Source organism: Pelodiscus sinensis, chromosome 10 (assembly GCF_049634645.1).
Source record: "Pelodiscus sinensis isolate JC-2024 chromosome 10, ASM4963464v1, whole genome shotgun sequence".
NCBI classification, from domain to species: Eukaryota; Metazoa; Chordata; order Testudines; family Trionychidae; genus Pelodiscus; species Pelodiscus sinensis.
This window is the reverse complement of record NC_134720.1, coordinates 40,760,860-40,780,348: the sequence shown is the minus strand read 5'-3', so window position 1 is coordinate 40,780,348 and position 19,489 is coordinate 40,760,860. Positions and strand designations below refer to the sequence as shown.

At 44.6% G+C, this 19,489-nt stretch overlaps 1 protein-coding gene across 2 annotated transcripts in view; it reads left to right on the top strand.

Moving 5' to 3' along the window:
* Window positions 1-428: 428 nt before the first annotated feature.
* SPATA16 (spermatogenesis associated 16) overlaps window positions 429-19,489 on the top strand; it is a 167,128-nt gene continuing 148,067 nt past the window's right edge. For both annotated transcript variants that reach the window (XM_025190471.2, XM_025190469.2), the window contains exon 1: window positions 429-471. The gene's annotated coding sequence lies outside the window, so the exon portion shown is untranslated. The remainder of the gene's footprint in view (window positions 472-19,489) is intronic.

The following is a 19,489-nucleotide window of genomic DNA, read 5'->3' as shown; positions in this document are numbered from 1 at the left end:
ATATAACTCCCCAAAACAATTGTCATTGGGCTTCAGGTCTGCTACCCATATCCCAACACAGGTCCCGTATTATGAACTAATAATGTCAATCATTGCGTGTGCCTGGCAATGTGATCTGAGGGAGAACACACTAGCTTAGAACAATAGTGACCTGGCATATTGTTCCCCCTCCTCAGTCTATAACTAGGAATTGAAAGACCAATGTCAGCACGGTCTTTCTATATAGGATATAGAAGGAAGGCTTATGGATTTCAGTCCCACAGAAACCTAGTGATTTTCCACTCCCCTCTTGCTGCCTCAGCTCCTGATGCTAGCTATTTTCCTCTGCAACTGCTCTGGGCTCTGGAGCCCTCCCCCCACAGTGGAGCAGGAGGAGTGGATAGAATGTAATGTTTCAAACCCCTCTAGGTTCCACCTGCCACTTAGGAGTCATACCCAGGTTGCAACCGAGGGAGCTGCAGCTACTGCAAAGTAAGTTTCCGCAGTTAAAGCTTCTAGTCAGGGTGACAATTCATTCATCTGCATGGAGAAGTTGTTTATATAAGGTTGGCGTAAGCTAACCGTGTCCCTTATGTAGGTACATTTCACTTTGATTTAGCTGGGCATGATGACCCTGAGGCTCTCCTCTTACAATATGGGCCCACCCTAAAGGAAAACTAGAGAAGCTCCTAGCTGTAATATAACAACCCACATCCTCTTTCTCCCCCCGCCGCTCACCCAACTCAAGAGGAGACTTGGGAAGAGGAAGCTTTTTTTTCTTTCCAAATTTCCAGTCAAGCCTCGACAATAAATAACTAAACAAACTTTCTTCCAACCTGCCTCTTCTCCTCCCCATCAAATGTCTCGCCTACAGTGAAGTTCTCAGCCATTCCCTTGTTCCTTTCATTGCATAAAATCAGGCCCCACCTAATGCTGCCATCTCTCTGTGCACATCAAGAGGATTCCCCAAACTCTCTCCTACGCCTTCTCCCATCAGGGTGACTTAAGTGAAAATGACATTCACTAACTTAGAAGTGAAGGGGGAGCAGAAGTTGTCTTTCTGTCCATCCCCCTTTTTCTTTCTCTCTTGCTTTCTCTTTCCATCAATCCTTCCCCTTCCATTTCCATTCAAATCTCTCTTTCTTTTTCTCTGATTATTGCATTATCTCCCTGCTCCCATGCAGATTTCCCACCTTCATCCCTTCACACTTGTGTGGGTCTCCCACTACCTCTTTGTTCCTCCTTTGACTCTTTCACATTCCTTCTCACTGTCTATTCAACTGAACCTATGGTTGCCTACATTTGTCTGCCTCACCCTCCTTGCTGCCTTAGCTTCCCTTGTCATCCTCCTTTACTGTTCCCTGTACCACTTCTCCATACTCTGAAGCCAGCAAAGCAGGAGTTGTGGATAGAACATCATATTTCAAAGGTCTCTGGATTTTGCCTGTCCTGGCAGCTACACAGCTGATGCAGATGCTGTTTAGGGGCCATGCCCATGAGACAGCTCCAGGAGCAGCCCAGAGATAGCACCAGGCCTGCAGCTACTGTAATGTAAGTTTCCTGCGACATGGAATAAAATCATTCAGCTCCCTGGTTTGTAACAATCTGGTGCATTTATTGTTCTGTTTGAGAATTTCAGTCTGATTTGTTCTTGTGTATTTGTCCTTGTTAATTGTATTTTCTTTGTGCTTCCTCCATTTTACCTCTGACAATAAGGCTTTTTAGTGCAGAGGACTTAAGGGTTGGATCCAAACAGGACTCAAACTGATGTTTGATTTCTCTGTGTAACTTATTCTGAAATGTGGTGGGTTGGTTTTTTTTTTTTTAACAAATAGGTAGTACAAAGGCATTGGGTCAAATTTCAAAATTATGAGCCTTTCTCTATTTCCTCTTCTTTTTAATCTGTTGTCCTGAAAGTCCTGTTTATTTGATTTAGAAGAGGCAGGGCCTTAGTCTCTTTACGTGTACTCTAAATGCTGTATATACTTGCGGCACTCTATAAAGATTAATGACAACATATTACTAATTGTAGTTCACCCACACAGATTTAAATGTGGGCAGCATTTAGTTTTTTGTCAAGGGAATGAGCAATACAAATGTTATTGTAAAAGTGTTTAACATATAAATTTGGGGGAGGTCAGGTTGGAAGGGAGCAAAGTTGTCATGTGGCCCTATTTATCTGTGAATCTCTCTGCCTGGGTCGACAGGATGGGTAATTCAATGTGGGTAAATGCTTGTACTCTATGCTGAGACAAGCTATCAGAGAAGTGATAGAATAGGGATGTTGGGTAAACATACTTTCCCTGGGGACTGTGTGCTAACAGGGCCCATTCCATCAATTTTGGCATGTTCCCATTGCAAAATACTGTCTTTTCATGGAGCAAGTTGTTGATGTATGAAGAAACCTCACATCCTGACTCGGTTGGGCTGACTCAGTTCCCCTTCAGTAAAATGGATGTAAGCAGGGGCTGAACTGCTGCTTGCTATCAGCCTGCTAAAAGGAGGGGTGGGTGTGCCCGCTGCAATTGTTTAGCTTTGCAAGGTAATTAACTGTTAACTGTTGATATGTAAATACAGCTCAGGAGAGAATACCAGATGTGGCTATGTAAACCCCATTCAGCCGGGGCTGATGGAGGGTCAGTGTTGGAATGGAATGTGGAGAATTGTAAATAATTTGGGACTGTTGTGGGGGTCACTAATCATGCTACCCATAAATGTGGGAACTGTAAAACATGCCACCAGTGCTTGCAGGAGAGACACCACCATCATGGTAGGAGGTCTCGGAGGAACAAGCCTCCCCCCTTCTAGAGTTGAGTGAACTGAGCTGGGGGAAGGGTTTAAGGGCTTGAGTCAGCCTGCTTCACACCTGCCAGGTGTGAGCTATAAGACTGGCCGAACCTGCCCCTTTTCCCCCTGGCTGTGTCTACACTGGCATGATTTTCCGCAAATGCTTTTAATGGAAAAGTTTTTCCGTTAAAAGCATTTGTGGAAAAGAGCGTCTAGATTGGCACGGATGTTTTTGCGCAAAAGCACTTTTTGCAGAAAAGCGTCTGTGTCAATCTAGATGCGGTTTTGCGCAAAAAAGCCCCAATCGCCATTTTTGCCATTGGGGCTTTTTTGCACAAAACAGTTTTTAGCTGTCTACACTGGCCCTCTTGTGCAAAAACATTTCCGGAAAAGGGCTTTTGCCTGAACGGGAACGTCAAAGCATTTGCACAAGAAGCACTAATTTCGGATAGTAGAACGTCAGTGCTTTTGCACAAAATCAAGTGGCCAGTGTAGACAGCTGGCAAGTTTTTGCACAAAAATGGTTGCTTTTGCAGAAAAACTTGCCAGTATAAATGCAGCCCCTTTGTTTTAAGGACAGACCTAAAGCAGACTCCCTGAGGAGTCTTTTCTTTTGCTAGTCCAGGGGAAGTTGGATTCCTTTACCAGTCCAGCTGGTGGCTAAAGAGTTGAAATCATGGAGAGCTGAAATCACTGGTTTGGCTGAGAGCCAGACCTATTGCAGCCAGTGGAGTGGCGGCGACCAGCAGAGTGGCTGGTGGGAATCACTGGCTGGTGGCGTAATGTTGTGCGGAGCGGCGGCAGGCGAGGAGCGGTGACCAGCGGCGTGGAGCAGCGACCAGTGGCGTGGTGTGGAGCAGCAGCAGACGAGGAGCAGCGACTAGCGGTGGCAGCAAGTGAGGAGCGGCGGCAGGCATCCAGCAGAGCATCCAGTGGCGTGGGACGAGACAGCTGGTGGAGCATGGCGGAGTGTCGGAAGGTGCCCCCTATCTATCCCGCCACCCCCATTTCTACCCAGGTTGGGAGGTGAAACCCTGCGGGTGAATTTTGGGACTCTGGGTGGCACGGACCAGGGACAGAGACTTTTGGGGTGTTGGACTCTTTGGACTTCAGGTGATTCTTGGCTGGGGGGGCTTGGCTCATGTTTGGGTTATGAACTCTGTTTGTGGTGTTTCCCCCAAGTTAAGGCTGTATGACTTCTCTCTCTGTTTCATTAAATGTTTCTTTTCTACACTCAGACTCAGTGCTTGCGCGTGGGGAAGCATTGCCTCTCAGAGGCACCCGGGGGGGGGGGGTGAATTTCCCAGATTACTGGGTGGGGGCTTGAGCCGGTTCTGTGTGAGATGGACCCCAAGATATTGAACCCAGCCCTGGTTACTGCCAGGCCTACCCGGCAGAAGGGTTACAGGGAGATAATACTTCCTTTCTCTGCTTTGTATATTTGGAGTGCAAGCTTTGGGTGGCAGAATCTTACTGGTGTCAAGTATCAGACGGGTAGCCGTGTTAGTCTGAATCTGCAAAAGCGGCGAGGAGTCCTGTGGCACCTTATAGACTAACCGAAGTGTTGGAACATAAGCTTTTGTGGGCAAAGACCCACTTCGTCAGATGCATGTCAGAAGTGGGTCTTTGCCCACGAAAGCTTATGCTCCAACACTTCGGTTAGTCTATAAGGTGCCACAGGACTCCTCGCCACTTTTGCAGAATCTTACTGTGTGCATGTACTAGCCCAATGTAGCTCTGATCTTGGTTGGGGCCTCTATGCACTACAGGTTGATCCTCTCTGGTCTGGTCCATGTTGCTAGACCAGAAAGCCCCTGGATCAGAGAGCCTCAGGTGCAGAGGTTGCCAGTGGCAGGGAGCAGAGTTGGTTTTGTAGGCTGGCTGCCCACAGAGCCAATGGCCTGGGGGCAGGGAGGCCAGCAAGCAGGCCATGGGGTCAGTGGCTAGGAGTGGAGCCCAGACGGTGGTCTGGCAGCCTATGGGAGTCCCACCAGCTGGAGTGGAGCCAGCAGCCAGAGCAGGCTCAGTGGCCGGGAACAGAGCTCCATCAGTCAGAGTAAGATTGGCAGCTTGAGTGCGGCCAATGGCCAGGAGTAGAGCCTCACTAGCCAGAGCAGGGCCAGCAGCTCAAATGGGGCCAGTGGCTGAGAGTGGAGTCCCACCAGCCAGAATGGAGCCCCACAGCTGGAGCAGGGCTGGCAGTCCGAGCAGGACCAGTTGCCAGAAGCAGAGCCCTGACAATCAGAGCAATCTCAGCAGCCAGAGTGGGGCTAGAGGTTGGGGGGCCAGCATGCTGGCTGGAGATGGTGGCCAGAGGGGAGACCCGGGATAGCCTGGAGACCTGACTTCCCCTGGTTCAGCAAACACCCTTCTTTGGGACTGCTCAGGTCCTAAGACTGCCAGAGCAGGAAGGTCCAACCTGTACTGTGATGATAGATATATAAACCACACATAACTGCTCTTCACAAAAGTGGATTTAATATTGTTACACCCCTATCCTACAAGTGGTTCTGCATGGATGTATCCTTGTGCCTGTGCCAATCCAAATGCAGGATCAAGGTCTCAGTTGGAATTTTGGGAGGTGGGAGAATTCCTGCCAACGTTTCACTGCTGGAGAGAAGAGATGGAACATAAGACCATGCCAGTGAAAAGAATATATTTTTCACACATTTTGATTTTTATCTCATTGGGCTTCCTTTTTCTTGGTAAACTTAAAATATATTCTAAAGCTAATATCCAAACCCACAGTTCTCCAGTCTGTTTTAAACAGTTGGGAAAAGATAATCCAAAAATGAAATGTAACTTTTTTTCCAGTGAAGTTTAAAGACTGCATGACAACTAATCTTAAAATATTGCCACTTAATGTCAGCTTGCTTACTGAAAGAATACACAATAAAGCCTCTTCAGTAATCACAGCTTGAAACAAACCAGAGCTTTCTTGGGCTAATGAGTGAAAATACATTTATTCATTTATAGGCTTTTCAATGACATTCATAATCCTAGAACCTTAGTGTTTCATAAGAATTAATAAATGTATTCTTACAGCACCCTGCTGAAGAAGAGAAACATTGTTATCTCTCTCAGGCTGTGTCTAGACTGCAGGGTTTTTTTGAAAAAAGTAACCTTTTTTCGAAAAAACTTCACCTGTGTCTAGACTAATTAATTTCTTAAATTAAATTGAAAGACTGCGGCTTTTCTTTCGATGGCGGTACTCCTCATTTCACGAGGAATAACGTCTTTTTTTGAAAGTGCTCTTTCGAAAAAAGGTGCTATGTAATGCAAACTGTGCTTTTTCGAAAGAGCATCCAGACTGCTTGCTTTTTCGAAAGTACTGATTGTAGTCTAGACGCTCTTTTTCGAAAGAGGCTTTTTCGAAAGTATCTTTCAAAAAAGCCTCTTTTGAAAGAGGCTTGCAGTCTAGACGTAGCCTGAGGGCCAAAGAGATCATGTGACTTATCCAGTTACATAGGAAATCTGCAGCAGAGCTAAGTTAACACAGATTTCTTAGAGTGCTTCCACACAGCAGGGCTTAACTACAAAATAAGCTATGCAAATTGAGCTACATCAATTGCATAGTTTATTTCAAAATAGCTTGTTTTGAAATTGGGAGCATCCACACTGCACTTATTTCAAAATAGAGCATTCTTCTTCCAACTACCCTTACTCCTCATACAATGAGGGTTACAGGTGACGGAGTAAGAAGTCCTCCAGCTTGACAGTATTGCAACATTATTTCAAAATAACTGTCTGCGGTGTAGATGCTGCTGTGTAGACGTACCCAGGGCCGGATTAAGACCTTTAGAGGCCCTAAGCACTGAAAAGATTATGGTGCCCCCCCCCCCCCCATATGTAATTCAAAATAAAAACAATACTATTCCGTAAAATCTCTCTTTTTTTTTTTTTTTTTTTTTTGTGCCCCTGCTTTGCTGGAGCCCTAAGCACATGCCTATTGGGTAATCCAACCCTGGACGTACCCTTAGTTCTTTCTCTAGTCCATTGCCTTAACCACAAAACTATCCTTCCTCATCTTGTACTGTACATCTAAACAATACAAATCATTACTCAGGCTCCAAAAAATCACAAGATTTTTAAAAATATAATGCATTTGCGGGCCTTTGGGTTTTTTGCCTACTAAATTCTGAGCCTTTATGTTACACTTGGGTCACATTTGTAAGCTTTTCTCTGACATCTGGAGGAATGTGTTTCTTTTTTTAATGAAAGCTGAGTTTCTCACCTAGTCACATGCTTCCATGAAGCTGGGACCTCAGGAAGACCACAAAATATGGCTTGCCATAAAATCATCAGAGATGGCAACCCTGCTCGTTGTTATATTGTATACATTTTGTGTAAAAAAATTACACTGCCACATCAAATTCGTTTTTTATCCTGTCCATAATGTATCTTGGTGTTTCTAATGCTTTCCAGCTTCTTTTGATCTCATGTGAATTCAGTGTCCTTGGGTTGCAAGATTGGGCACACATTATAACTAAGGAGTATGCATATATAACCTTTCTGCACATAATTTGATGATCACAGACTATAGCGTGATATTCAAGTTATCAACTATTACTTATAAAAAAGAAAAGCGTGTTTTATTAGGTCTGTGCTGTATAGTAGTTGCCCTGTAAAGATTTTACAGTTTTGCCTTTGCAACTAGATAACATTACTGGAGTATTCACAATATGTTCTAAAAAGGCAAGTGAAAGATTTGTATAGGCAATCACCACTTATACAGAAAGTGGGTTTTTTAAAAGCATTAACTTTGCCCCCATTCAAGTCAATGAGATTTTTGCCATTGATTTCAATGAAAGCAGAGTTAGAGCAACAATGATAAATTCGCACTTGGGGTATGTCTACACGACAGAGTTTTGTCGGAAAAATGGCTGGTTTTCTGACTAAACTTGAGGAACGTCCACACTGCAGTTGCGTTCTTCCACAAGAAAATCAAAAGAACAGAGGGGTTTTTCCGACACTGGTAATCCTCATTCAACGAGGAAGAAGCCTTTTTGCAAAAGAGCTCTTTCGCAAAAAGGCATGTGGACTGGGAAGAGGGAGTTCTTTCAGAAGAAGAGGAAAGAGGAAAAAGCACAGGTGCCCTGGTGGCCATTCCAACCATAGCAATCAAAGCTTACATGCTAGAGCACATCTGTTCAGTCTGGATACTCTCTTTCAAAAAAGCAAGTCACTTTTTCGATGCGCTTTTGCAGTGTGGATGCTCTCTTTCGGAAGAAGTTTTTTCAAAAGATCTCTTCTGAAAAAGGTTCTTCCAAAAGAAACCTGTGGTCTAGACGTAGCCTCACTGTGCAGTGGGTACAGTTATAAAAGTTTTAGTCGTTCTAACAGTATTACTGCACTGTAAATATAGAATCTGATCGTGCAGACACTTATGCACACCTTTAACTTTAGGGAAGTCCATGGGCCTACTCATAGTTGTAAAAATCATGAACATCTCGGGATGGTTACTTAGTACCATAGGAAATATCTGCTTGATGCAGTAATGTCTTATCTAACTATTTTTTTAAAAAAGACCAAATGTGCCCACTATAATTTGAACATTTTTTTAAAAAATCTTTCAGAATGTACAGTATATAAAAACCCTGTAAGCTTTAGGATCTTTTAGGCTCCTTAATCCTTCTGTAACTAGGCTACAGAGTAGCACTTAAGCTGCTGTGCTTTTGTCACTTCTTTGAAAATAATGGAACAACAGTTACAGTTGGAATTTAAAGAGAAACCAGAGTTTTGAAGCAAGCTCCTCTAAGAATTTCCTGTCTTTGTACTTAGTTTTCTTTTTCTTTTTCTTTTTATTTAATTCCAGCTTCCACTCAGATTATATTTGTTTAATGCTGGAAATGGCTAAGGGTTGAATTCGCAGTGGGTTTTTCGTTTAGCTTTGCTACTGACAACCTCTACATTTATTGTATCTCTGTAGACACAGCCATTTGGAGAACAGCAAAGGATATTTCATTTAAAAAATAAATTCTCCCTGACCGACACTAAAGCAATTTCTTTAAACACAAGAGTATCAGGAAAAGATAAAGAACCGTGGGCTATATTTTCAGTGATAGTAAGACCTGTTTACACTTTCCACAACATAAGGGTGAACAAATATCCACTGTGGAGGCCCTGATGCAGTGCTGGCCAGTACTGCTCATAGGTCCTAGCACGTGGGAATAGGAGTGTGCTGGGGCAGAGAGGAAGGTGTGTTGCCCTGCATTAGCTGTCCCCTACTTTACAATGCCCACAGCAGACCTGAGGAGGCAGAATGTAAAATGTAGCAATAGGACTCTGAATAGTCTCAGAATAGAGGTAAATAATTATGGAAATCATCTGTAAACACTTGGAAAGTGGCAAGGTGATAGGGAACAGCCAGCATGGATTTGTAAAGAACAAATCATGTCAAACCAATCTGATAGCTTTCTTTAATAGGATAACGAGTCTTGTGGATAAGGGAGAAGCGGTGGATGTGGTATACTTAGACTTTAGTAAGGCGTTTGATACGGTCTCGCATGATAGTCTTATCAATAAACTAGGTAAATACAACTTAGATGGGGCTACTATAAGGTGGGTGCATAACTGGCTGGATAACTGTACTCAGAGAGTAGTTATTAATGGTTCACAATCCTGCTGGAAAGGCATAACAAGTGGGGTTCTGCAGGGGTCTGTTTTGGGATCGGCTCTGTTCAATATCTTCATCAATGATTCTGGGATGCATTAACAGGTGTGTTCGAGCTAGGTAGGCAAATGAGGACAACTGGAGTTGCAAATGAAGCCCGGGATTTAAATATCCCGGGCTTCATTTGCATCTTCCCGGACGCTGCCATTTTTAAATCCCCCTTAGTCCGTACTCGTACCTACATGTGGCACGGAGTAGGTAGTTCGAATTAGGATCTTACCTGAGGTGTAACGGTAGTTCAAATTAGAGATCCTAATTCGAACTACCTACTCCATGCCGCGTGTAGCCGTGGGCACGGAGTTCGGACTAAGGGGGATTTAAAAATGGTGGCGCCCGGAAAGATGCAAATGAAGCCCGGGGTATTTAAATCCCGGGCTTCATTTGCAACTCCAGTTGCCCTCATTTGCCTACCTAGCTCGAACTACCGAGCTAGTGTAGACATACCCATGCTTTGGCAACAACTGAGATACCTTGGTCCCAAATATAGCAACACCAAATGCTATCAGTTCTCCTGGCAGTTTTAAAATCATGTTGATACTGAGTGAGGGAACTAAAATAATTCCCTCTCAGCGGGCGTAATACTTTGAGTCACTTTATTGCAAGTTAATATTCAGGTTGCAACATTTTGAACCCATTGGAGCCTTGCAGAATTTTCTCAGGAAGGTCGTAAAATAAAGCATCATAGTAGTCTAACTTAAAGGTTACAAAAGCATGGACTACAGCATCAGCATTAGTCTGTGACAGCATTGGCTTTGTTCCAGCAGTAGTCTATGGAAGATAAAAGCAAGAACTAACCATATATTTAATATGATAAACACAAGTACAAGAGTCCATTACAGCCCCCATGTTTATTTATTTGTAACAAGCAGAAGGGATATTTACTTCAGCATTAATGCATGCATATATATAGTGTGTATTTGGTAGGAAGTACTCCAGTATAAATAGGGAGCCTACAATGCCATTTTATGTCAGACCTTCTTTAGATGTGAATGACCAAACCAAGATGACTGCAGTACCCAGAAAGGAGAGACAAAAGAACTAAAATTCTTGTAAGGTTGTAATCTTAAAATCCATTGTGACAAAAAATAATGCATTGAAGGTAATAGATACTGCTAAAGCAAGAGCATGGAGATCAAAAAGAGATCATCATGAAAGTCATTTGTTGTTATGAACTAAAGAAACTGAATTAAGGCAAAAAATAGAACCCAACCCACTGGTAAAATAGCAAATAAGTTTCAAAAGTAAGAAAGCTGTCTCAGGGTATGTCTACACTACAGCGCTAATTCGAACTAACTTAGTTCGAATTAGTTAATTCGGACTAAGCTAATTTGAACTAACGCATCTAGAAATAAAAACTAGTTCGAATTAGCGTTTTGCTAATTCGAACTATCGCGTCCACATTAAGTGGACCCTAAACCGGGGTTAAGGATGGCCGGAAGCAGTGCCGGCAGGGCATCAGAGGAGGACTTAGAGCGTGGAGCTGCTGCCTCAGGCTAGCCGAGGGCTGTGCTTAAAGGGTCCCGACCCCCACCCCGGACAGACAGTTCTCAGGGGAGGACTGCTTGCAAAGTACCCACACTGGGCACATCACAACACTCGGCCATCAGACCGGCTGCACTTGCCGCAGGCTGCCATCTGGGGAGAGGGGGCAATTGGGGGGCTGCAGGAGAGCTTCCACCCCCAGAAGCCCGCAGAGCCAGCCCAGTCCTCCCCATCGAGGGCGCGTACCCCATTCCTCCCTCACCTCCTTCCACTTACCCTTCCCTAGCCCCTCTTCTTGATGTACAAAATAAATGACAATTGTGTTCAAAAATGGAATCTGTCTTTATTGAACAAAACTGGGGGAGACTGGGAAAAGGTGGGAGAGGGGAAGAGAGAGGCTGGGAGAGGGGAGGGCAACTACAATGATCAGGGGTTGGGAACAGGTCCCATATGAAGAGAGGCTAAAGAGACTGGGACTTTTCAGCTTAGAAAAGAGGAGACGGAAGGGGGACAGGATAGAGGTCTCTAAAAGCAGGAGTTGGGTGGAGAGGGTGCATACAGTCTTCATGAGTTCCCATAAAGAAGGACTAGAGGACACCAAAGGAAAGGAATGGGTAGCAGGCTTCAAACTAGTAACAGAAAGTTGTTCTTCACAAAGCAAAGAGTCAACCTGTGGAACTCCTTGCTGCAGGAGGCTGTGAAGGCTAGAGCTAGAACAGAGTTTAAAGGGAAGTGAGAACAAGTCATGGAGGTTGGGTCCATGGAGTGGTATTAGCCAGGGGGTAGGAGTAGTGTCCCTACCCAAGGTTTGTGGAAGGCTGGAGAGGGATGGCACGAGACAAATGGCTTGGTCACTGTCTTCGGTCCATCCCCTCCAGGGTCTGTAGGGTTGGCAGCTGTCGGCAGACAGGCTACTGGGCTAGATGGACCTTTGGTCTGACCCAGTACGGCCATTGTAAGCTCAGGGCTCAGAGTCGGGGGTCTCAGTGGACCCCCTTGATTTTCATGCACACCTGCTCCTGGGTGGCCAGGCTGGCTGCTCTCCTGTCCTAGCCGGCCACTTTCCTGTGCCTAGTGCGGACGTCGTGGATGAGGTCCACGATGTCCGCACTAGCCCAGGCGGGTGCCCGCCTCTTGCGGTCCCGGGCAAGCTCCCGGGAGCCGCCAGCCTGGTCCCGGGAAGAGGGGGAGGGCTGGGGGGCATCGGTGGCTGGCTCGAGCTGTGCCAGGTGCAGGGTCTGCTGGCTGGGTGCTGGCAGGCTTGCACCTGGCACAGGCACCGTAGCTAGCCCATGCCCCTTTAAGGGGTCCGGGGCCGGGAGGGGGGTAGACGAGTTTCTCTGGTGTTGGCCAGAGTGGCCACCAGGGAAACCTGGGGAGGACTAGCCTCCCACTAGTTCGAATTAAGGGGCTACACACCCCTTAATTCGAACTAGCTAGTTCGAACTAGGCTTAATCCTCATGGAATGAGGATTACCTAGTTCGAACTAAGCGCTCCGTTAGTTCTAATTAAATTCGAACTAACGGAGCGCTAGTGTAGCGCCTATGAAAGTTAGTTCGAACTAACGTCCGTTAGTTCAAACTAACTTTGTAGCGTAGACATACCCTCAGAGACCAGCTTGTGATTGTTCTAGGAAGACACCGTAATCTAGCATCAAAAGCTGCAGGCTAATGAAAGAAAATAAAAAGAAATACTGAACTAAAGTCTGCAAAAAAGGTAGCAATTTTCTTAGTTCTTTACAAAGTGACCTCAATCCATAAGCAAGAAAAAATAAAATATAGACCAAATCTTTAGGGAGGCATTAGCTCTAAAGTTAAGGCTGAGTTTTGTACTCAAAGAATGGATTCTAATTCCTTATTATGAATGGGAAATATAGTGTATCCTCCCCCAAATTACAGCATTTATTTTATGAGCACAGAATGAATTTTCTGTTAATTTACAATTAAATCCATTGTGTTAAAATCAAATTTTAAATTGGTAGTTTAAGACATTTGACAGCCTGTGTCACATATTGTTTTTATCCCAAATGATATACAGAGTGACCCATGCTCTTCGAAAATTTCAGGTAGTTAAAACTCACTGAAATCTTTTAAGATCATAGGTTGTCATTAAGCTAAGTTATTATTATAGACCAATAGACAGGGCCAAATCAATAACTCAGATCACTGTTCAGTGGTGCTACTGGGCCTTAAAGAGCAACTCAATTAATCATCATATTTCTCTCCAGCTAATTAGTATACTGCAATTCTGTTAGTTGAAATAAGTCATTGGAGTGAAGGAGAGGAGTCTACACAATTAATAATTCTCATTGATCTTAAAATGTCTGTGGTTACATGTAAGCAAACGAGGGACAGAATCACCAGCACATGCTGAATGGTTTGTGTTGTTTCATTCATACAAAATAGCTATAAACCTGGTGCTCAGTTAAAGTGAGAGCTACCAAAATCTGTAGGGGGGAGGGAGGAGTAAGAGAAGGGGAGGGGCGTCTACACAGCAGGGGTGTCTTAACATCAATTGCATAGCTTATTTCATAATAGCTTATTTCAAATCTGGGAGCGTCTACACAGCATTTATTTCGAAATAGAGCACTCTTCCTCCAACTTCCCTTAGGGCACATCTACACATCACCCTGAAGTCGAAATAAGATACGCAAATTGAGCTACGCACATTAAGAATCTTATTTCAATTGAATTTTGAAATCGTCTATTTCAAAATTTGGCATGTCTACACAGTGCCAAATTTTGAAATAATATGCTATTTCAAGACATCCCTTAACCCTCATGGAATGAGGGTTACCAGGATGCTAAATTAGTGTTCCTGTTTTTATGAAAAATATTTTGAAATAACAGGCAGCTTGTGTAGATGCGGGATAGCTATTTTAGGATACTGGAGATATCCCAAAATAGACCCGCAGTGTAGATGTACCCTTACTCCTCATACAATGAAGTTTACAGGAGTCAGAAGAAGAAATCCTCCAGCTATACAATATTTCAACACTACTTTGAAATAACCACCTGCTGTGTAGACATGGACTAAGTTATTTCAAAATAATGTTGCTGTGTAGACGTACCCAGAGAGAAAAAGAGAATGCTTCAGCTGTTTTGTTTACTCCAAAGGGATGCAGAGCAGCCAGACAAATCTGCCCTAAGGATTAAAATACAAAAAGTAATGTAAAAGGTTGATATCCAGTGTGATAAACTCATTAGAGATATCATAACTCTTTAGGTCTCTCATTTAGCATTCACAAAATAAAATAAAATAAAATAAAATAAGAAATTCCTGTGGAAAAGCTACTTTAAAATGGAGTTAAGGTTGAGAGTATGTTATGGTATTTTAAGGGCAAAAATTCACATCACAATACAAGCAGTCCCCGGGTTACGTACAAGATATGGACTGTAGGTTTGTTCTTAAGTTGAATCTGTATGTAAGTCAAAACTGGCGTCCAGATTCAGCCGCTGCTGAAACCGATCAGTTTCAACAGTGGCTGAATCTGGACGCCAGTTCTGACTTACATACAGATTCAACTTAAGAACCCCAGGCATCCCCAAGTCAGCTGCTGCTGAAACTGATCAGCGGCTGATTCCAGGAAGCCCTGGGCAGGGGCTTCCTGTAGTCAGCCACTGGTCAGTTTCAGCAGCAGCTGACTTGGGGATGCCTGGGGCAGAGCAGCTGGGGTGCTGCTGGGTTGGTCCAGTAGCCCCGCCGCCCAAGCTGCTCTGCCCCAGGCGTCCTGATTCAGCCGCTGCTGAAACTGACCAGCAGTGGCTGAATCAGGACGCCTGGGGCAGAGCAGCTGGGGTGCTGCCGAGTTGGTCCAGTAGCACCCAGAGCGGCGCTACAGGACCAACCAGCAGTGCCCCAGCTGCTGTACCACAGGCATCTGGAGCACACTGTGCTTTTTCAAAAGAGAGCATCTAGACTCTGTCGAAAAAGCAGCTTGCTTTGTCGACAGAACTGGCTGTAGTCTAGACGCTCTTTGTCAACAGCAGCTTCGTCGACAGTATCTGTCGACAAAGCCTCTGTTGACAAAAGCCTGTAGTCTAGACGTACCCTTTGTCTGCTTACTGGGCTCTTAGAAGACATTTATGGGTAAATTAGAGCTAAATAACAGCATAGAACATTGGATTTGTGGCTGTAAACAAAATGTATGGGGCCATGAAAACCTGGTCAAATCCATAAGTGGATATTCAGCTAACCAAAATCATGCTGGACCACAGATCAGGGGCGCCATGTCAAATTTTGTAGGGAGGGGCTGACCTGTGCATGCCATGATGGCGCGTGGGGTGGGAAGAGAGTGAGAGTATAAGGATGGTGGACTGACAAAAGAGGCTTCAGCAGTGTTACTGAACATGCTCAATAAAAGCCAACCACCACAATGGGGAGTCGGGGGGACCAACCCCATCTTCCCTCCCATGCACATACACATCATCTCTATCCAGGGACTACTAAGGCACTGGAAAACTATTTTTGGCAGACAACTTAGCAATTAGCTAGCAGGAGCACTGTATCTACTGCCTATATAAAAGAAAGAAAATTAAATAAATATTAGACCCACTCTGCTCTAACACTAACATATTCTGACATCCTGTGGCAAGTCACTTAAGGGATACTGATTAGCCTTAAAATTTTTATATATATTCTTACTTTGTTACTCACTCTGTGGAGAGAGAGAGAGAGAAAGACCCTGTCAGGATACCTAGACTCTATTTTAGCTCTGGAAGGGGAGTGGATCTAGTGAGTTATAGCGGGGGGCAGATACATTTTAGCTCTATATAAGAATATCAGAATATCGATACTGGGTCAGACCAATGGTTCTTCTAGCCCTGTATCCTGTCTTCCAACGGTGGCCAATGTCAGGTGATTCAGAAGCAATAAACATGAAATCATCAGGATCCATCCCCTGTCACCTATTTTGTTTTAAATCTGCTACCTATAAATTTAATTGGATCATCTTCTCGTGTTATGTTAGTGAAGGAATGAATAATGTTTCCTTATTTTATTTTTCCATACCAGGCATGATTTTCTAGACCTCTAACATATCCCAACACCCTTTAGTCCAGGCATGTCAAACTGGTGTTTGGCGGGCCTCATGCAGCCCGACTGAAATTTTTTGTGGCCCGCCAGTACATTTTTATAAAGGAATAAAGTGCAGCCCGCTGGCCGCTTGGAGCATGTGGCCAAGTGAAGATCACAGCCAGCTGGGCTGCTCTGCACCACAGTGACTGCTCACAGCCAGAGCTGCTCTGTGCATGGTGCCCAGCACATGCTCACAGCTGGCCACTGTGCTCGCACCACCCCAGTGCACCTGAGGAAGAAATATGTGGGAGCGGCAACGGTGACTCCAGGACCCAGGCATTAGGTTTGGTGGAGCTGGGTGTGCCTGGCTGTGGAGGTAGAGGGATTCATTAGGTTGGGGGGCCTGGATGTGGGGGAGGAAGGAGGCATTGGGTTGGGGGGCCCTGGCTCTGGGGGAGGAGGAGGGGTTAGGTTGGGGGGGCTGGGAGTGCCTGGCTCTGGGGGAGGGAGGAAGCATTAGGTTGGGGGTGCCTGGCTCTGGGGGAGTGGTGGGGACTGGATTAGAACAGGGGTATGGGAGTGCCTGTCTCTGGAGGAGAGGAGAGGGTTATTTTGTTAATATTTTGTTATTTATTTATTTATTCCCAAATAAAATCACAAAATGTATATTAATTTTATATCAATAAATATGTCAAATTTTTGCAATTGCATGAATAATTGTGTTTATACAAAAGCTCAAACTTACAAAGTATCTGACATTTTCACAGAAGCCTGTTCTATTTGATTAACCACGGTCTATACTTGTTTTTATTTTAACAAAACAAGTTATGTATCATATAAAAAATTTAAAAGTACCTTAAATTTATAAAATATTTTTTAATTTAAATATATGAGCAAATAACAATTTTACACATCAAATTAGTGTATTATATTAAAACAAGACCTGTACAAGTACTATAAAATATACTTAAAACATAATCTATAATAATAAATAATTACGACTTTCTGGTAAAGTACATTTTCATTGGTGGCCCTGAAAGCTATCACTTTTCCTTTGTGTGGCCCTCAGTAGCCTTCAAGTTTGACATACCCAAAATGACTAAAGCAGGCATGTCTACACTACCACCCTAGTTTGAACTTGGGTGGTAATGTAGGCAACTGGAGTTGCAAATGAAGCCTGGGATTTGAATTTCCCGGGCTTCATTTGCATATTGCCGGGCGCCGCCATTTTTAAATGTCCGCTAGTGCAGACTCCGTGCCCCGCGGCTACACGCGGCACGGACTAGGTAGTTCGGATTAGGCTTCCTATTCCGAACTACCGTTACTCCTCGTGGAACAGGATGCCTAATCCGAACTACCTAGTCCATGCCGCATGTAGCCACGGGGCACGGAGTCTGCACTAGCGCTGCACTGCCCTTGTGTTGCCCAGTCACCCAATTTTGCGAGATTCTTTTGTAACTCTTTGCAATCAGCTTTTGGGTTAGTCACTGTTTACGCTTTATTCAAGAATATTTATGAGAAGTTTAAAAGCAGTGGTCCAAATGCAGATCCTCACAGCACAACACTTATTCCTACTCCCCCCTATCTTTTAAGTGGAGTACCCAATAATGTTATCATGATGATCTAACGATCCTTCATTTCCCTGAAAAACCAGCCTTTTGTTATTCTGTCACCCTGTTTCCCTCTTTTTATAACAAACCCCCTGCCCCAAAGGCAAAGCTGCAAGCAGCTCAAACTCTGTTGCATTTAAGAAGTGCTTATAGAGTCAGGACATGAGCTTTAAGCAGACCTCTAATATGAAATCCAGGGGTTCAAACTCAGGGGGGCTACTGCACCTCCTAGCCCTCCATACATGGTGCCCTTTGCCACAGATGTTGCCAGAAGAGGGAGTGCCAAACTAGAGAGGTTCAGCATATAGTAAAATGGAAATGCTAATATTTAACTTCATACCTAATAGAGGATTCAGCCTGACTGAAGTATTGCCTTACCTCAGTTCACCCAGGTTTTGAAAGGAGCAGTTGGGGCTGCACTGGGGATTAATTAGATTATATTAGAATAGGGCTTTAAAAATAAAGAGCTCTCTGCCTGTTCTGGGTAAGACAATAGTATATTTGCTACTAGGGTATATTGTTCAAGTAAACACTGAGGTCCTCTTCTTATTATGTGTTGTTTTCATCAAGTAGTACTCAGAGGCCTCAGTTAAGATCGGGCACCTTTGTGTTTGCTGCTGCTGCTTCTAAATCTAATTGCTCTTTGCCACCACTAAATTTAAAGTGAAGTGTATTTATTGCTGCAGGAAGGAGCAATCATCTTTTCCATCATCAGGATGACTCCTCCCTCCCCCCTACGAGCACTTGCAGTCTTCCCTAGCGTATAGCCCATATAATAAAGCTGTGCATCGGGGCTCAGTGTTAGACCTTGCTCTTTAATTGCTATAAGAAAAATGAATTATTAGTGCAGACCGTGGCACGTGAGTAAATGTCTGTGGGTTTTGAGAATAGACGTCTCCACTTTACCTTGATGTTTATTTTTTGATAAATGTCTTGTCATCTTGATGAGGAACCTGAGTCGTGTAACCATCACTCACTGCAATGACACCTGAGCCTAGCGATTGGCTTGAAAGTTTCGGCGATTCAAGTCCCTGTAGCACTGCATTTCTTTTCTTTTCGTGGCATCACGAAATTCCAGGTTGTGGGTGTGCATTTTGATTTCACATGCATGAATGCTTCAGTGCCTGATCACTTTGATTCTTATTAGCCAGCTTAACTCGAGCAGAAGAATTCCAATACCTGTCTTTAAAGATCACCTGAGCAGAAGTTTCTGGATAAATTGTATTGTTCAGTGCACTGAAGTTCTGTGCAGCTATCTTGTCAGAAAACAATTGAATTCTGTAGACTGAAGTACAAAGATTATGGTTATGCTACAATTTGCTCCTTCTGTTCTATGAGTAATGAGAGGCGATTGGTGAGGGGGTACCTGAGGACCACCAGCCCCGTAACCTTCCCCAGACCAGGGAAAGTTCTGCCTCTCCTCACCCTTGCACTGCCCCAACCTGCCTCTTCCTCCAACATAGGTGGCCTGGGGGACTAACAGAGACAGAGCTCCAGCACTGGCAGCAGGGGTCTAGTCCCCTGCGCTCACCTGTGGTGGCAGGGGAAGTGAAGCAATATGGTCCCCAGGGCCAGCCCACAACATTTTGGCACCTGAGGCGGGGAGCTCAAGTGATGCCCCCATGTCCCCTTGCTTGTGCCAAAACTTTGAAAGGTTTCTTGTGCCCTCCTTCCTCAAGCACAGCACTCCACAATCTCTGTGCATCTAGAGCAGAGAGAATACATATGCACCAGCAGCAGACACAATTTTCTACACTCTGGGTCCTAGTGGCGCCTCCCCACCCCCACACACAGTCTGGCACCTGAGGTGGCCGCCTCAGTTCGCCTCATGGTAGGGCCGGTCCTGATGGCCCCAGCTCTCTTTGCATTCCCAGCTGCATCACTCTGCTTCCTGCCAGGGAGTACATGGGCGGTCCTGCCCCACCCATGGAGTGGCATGGC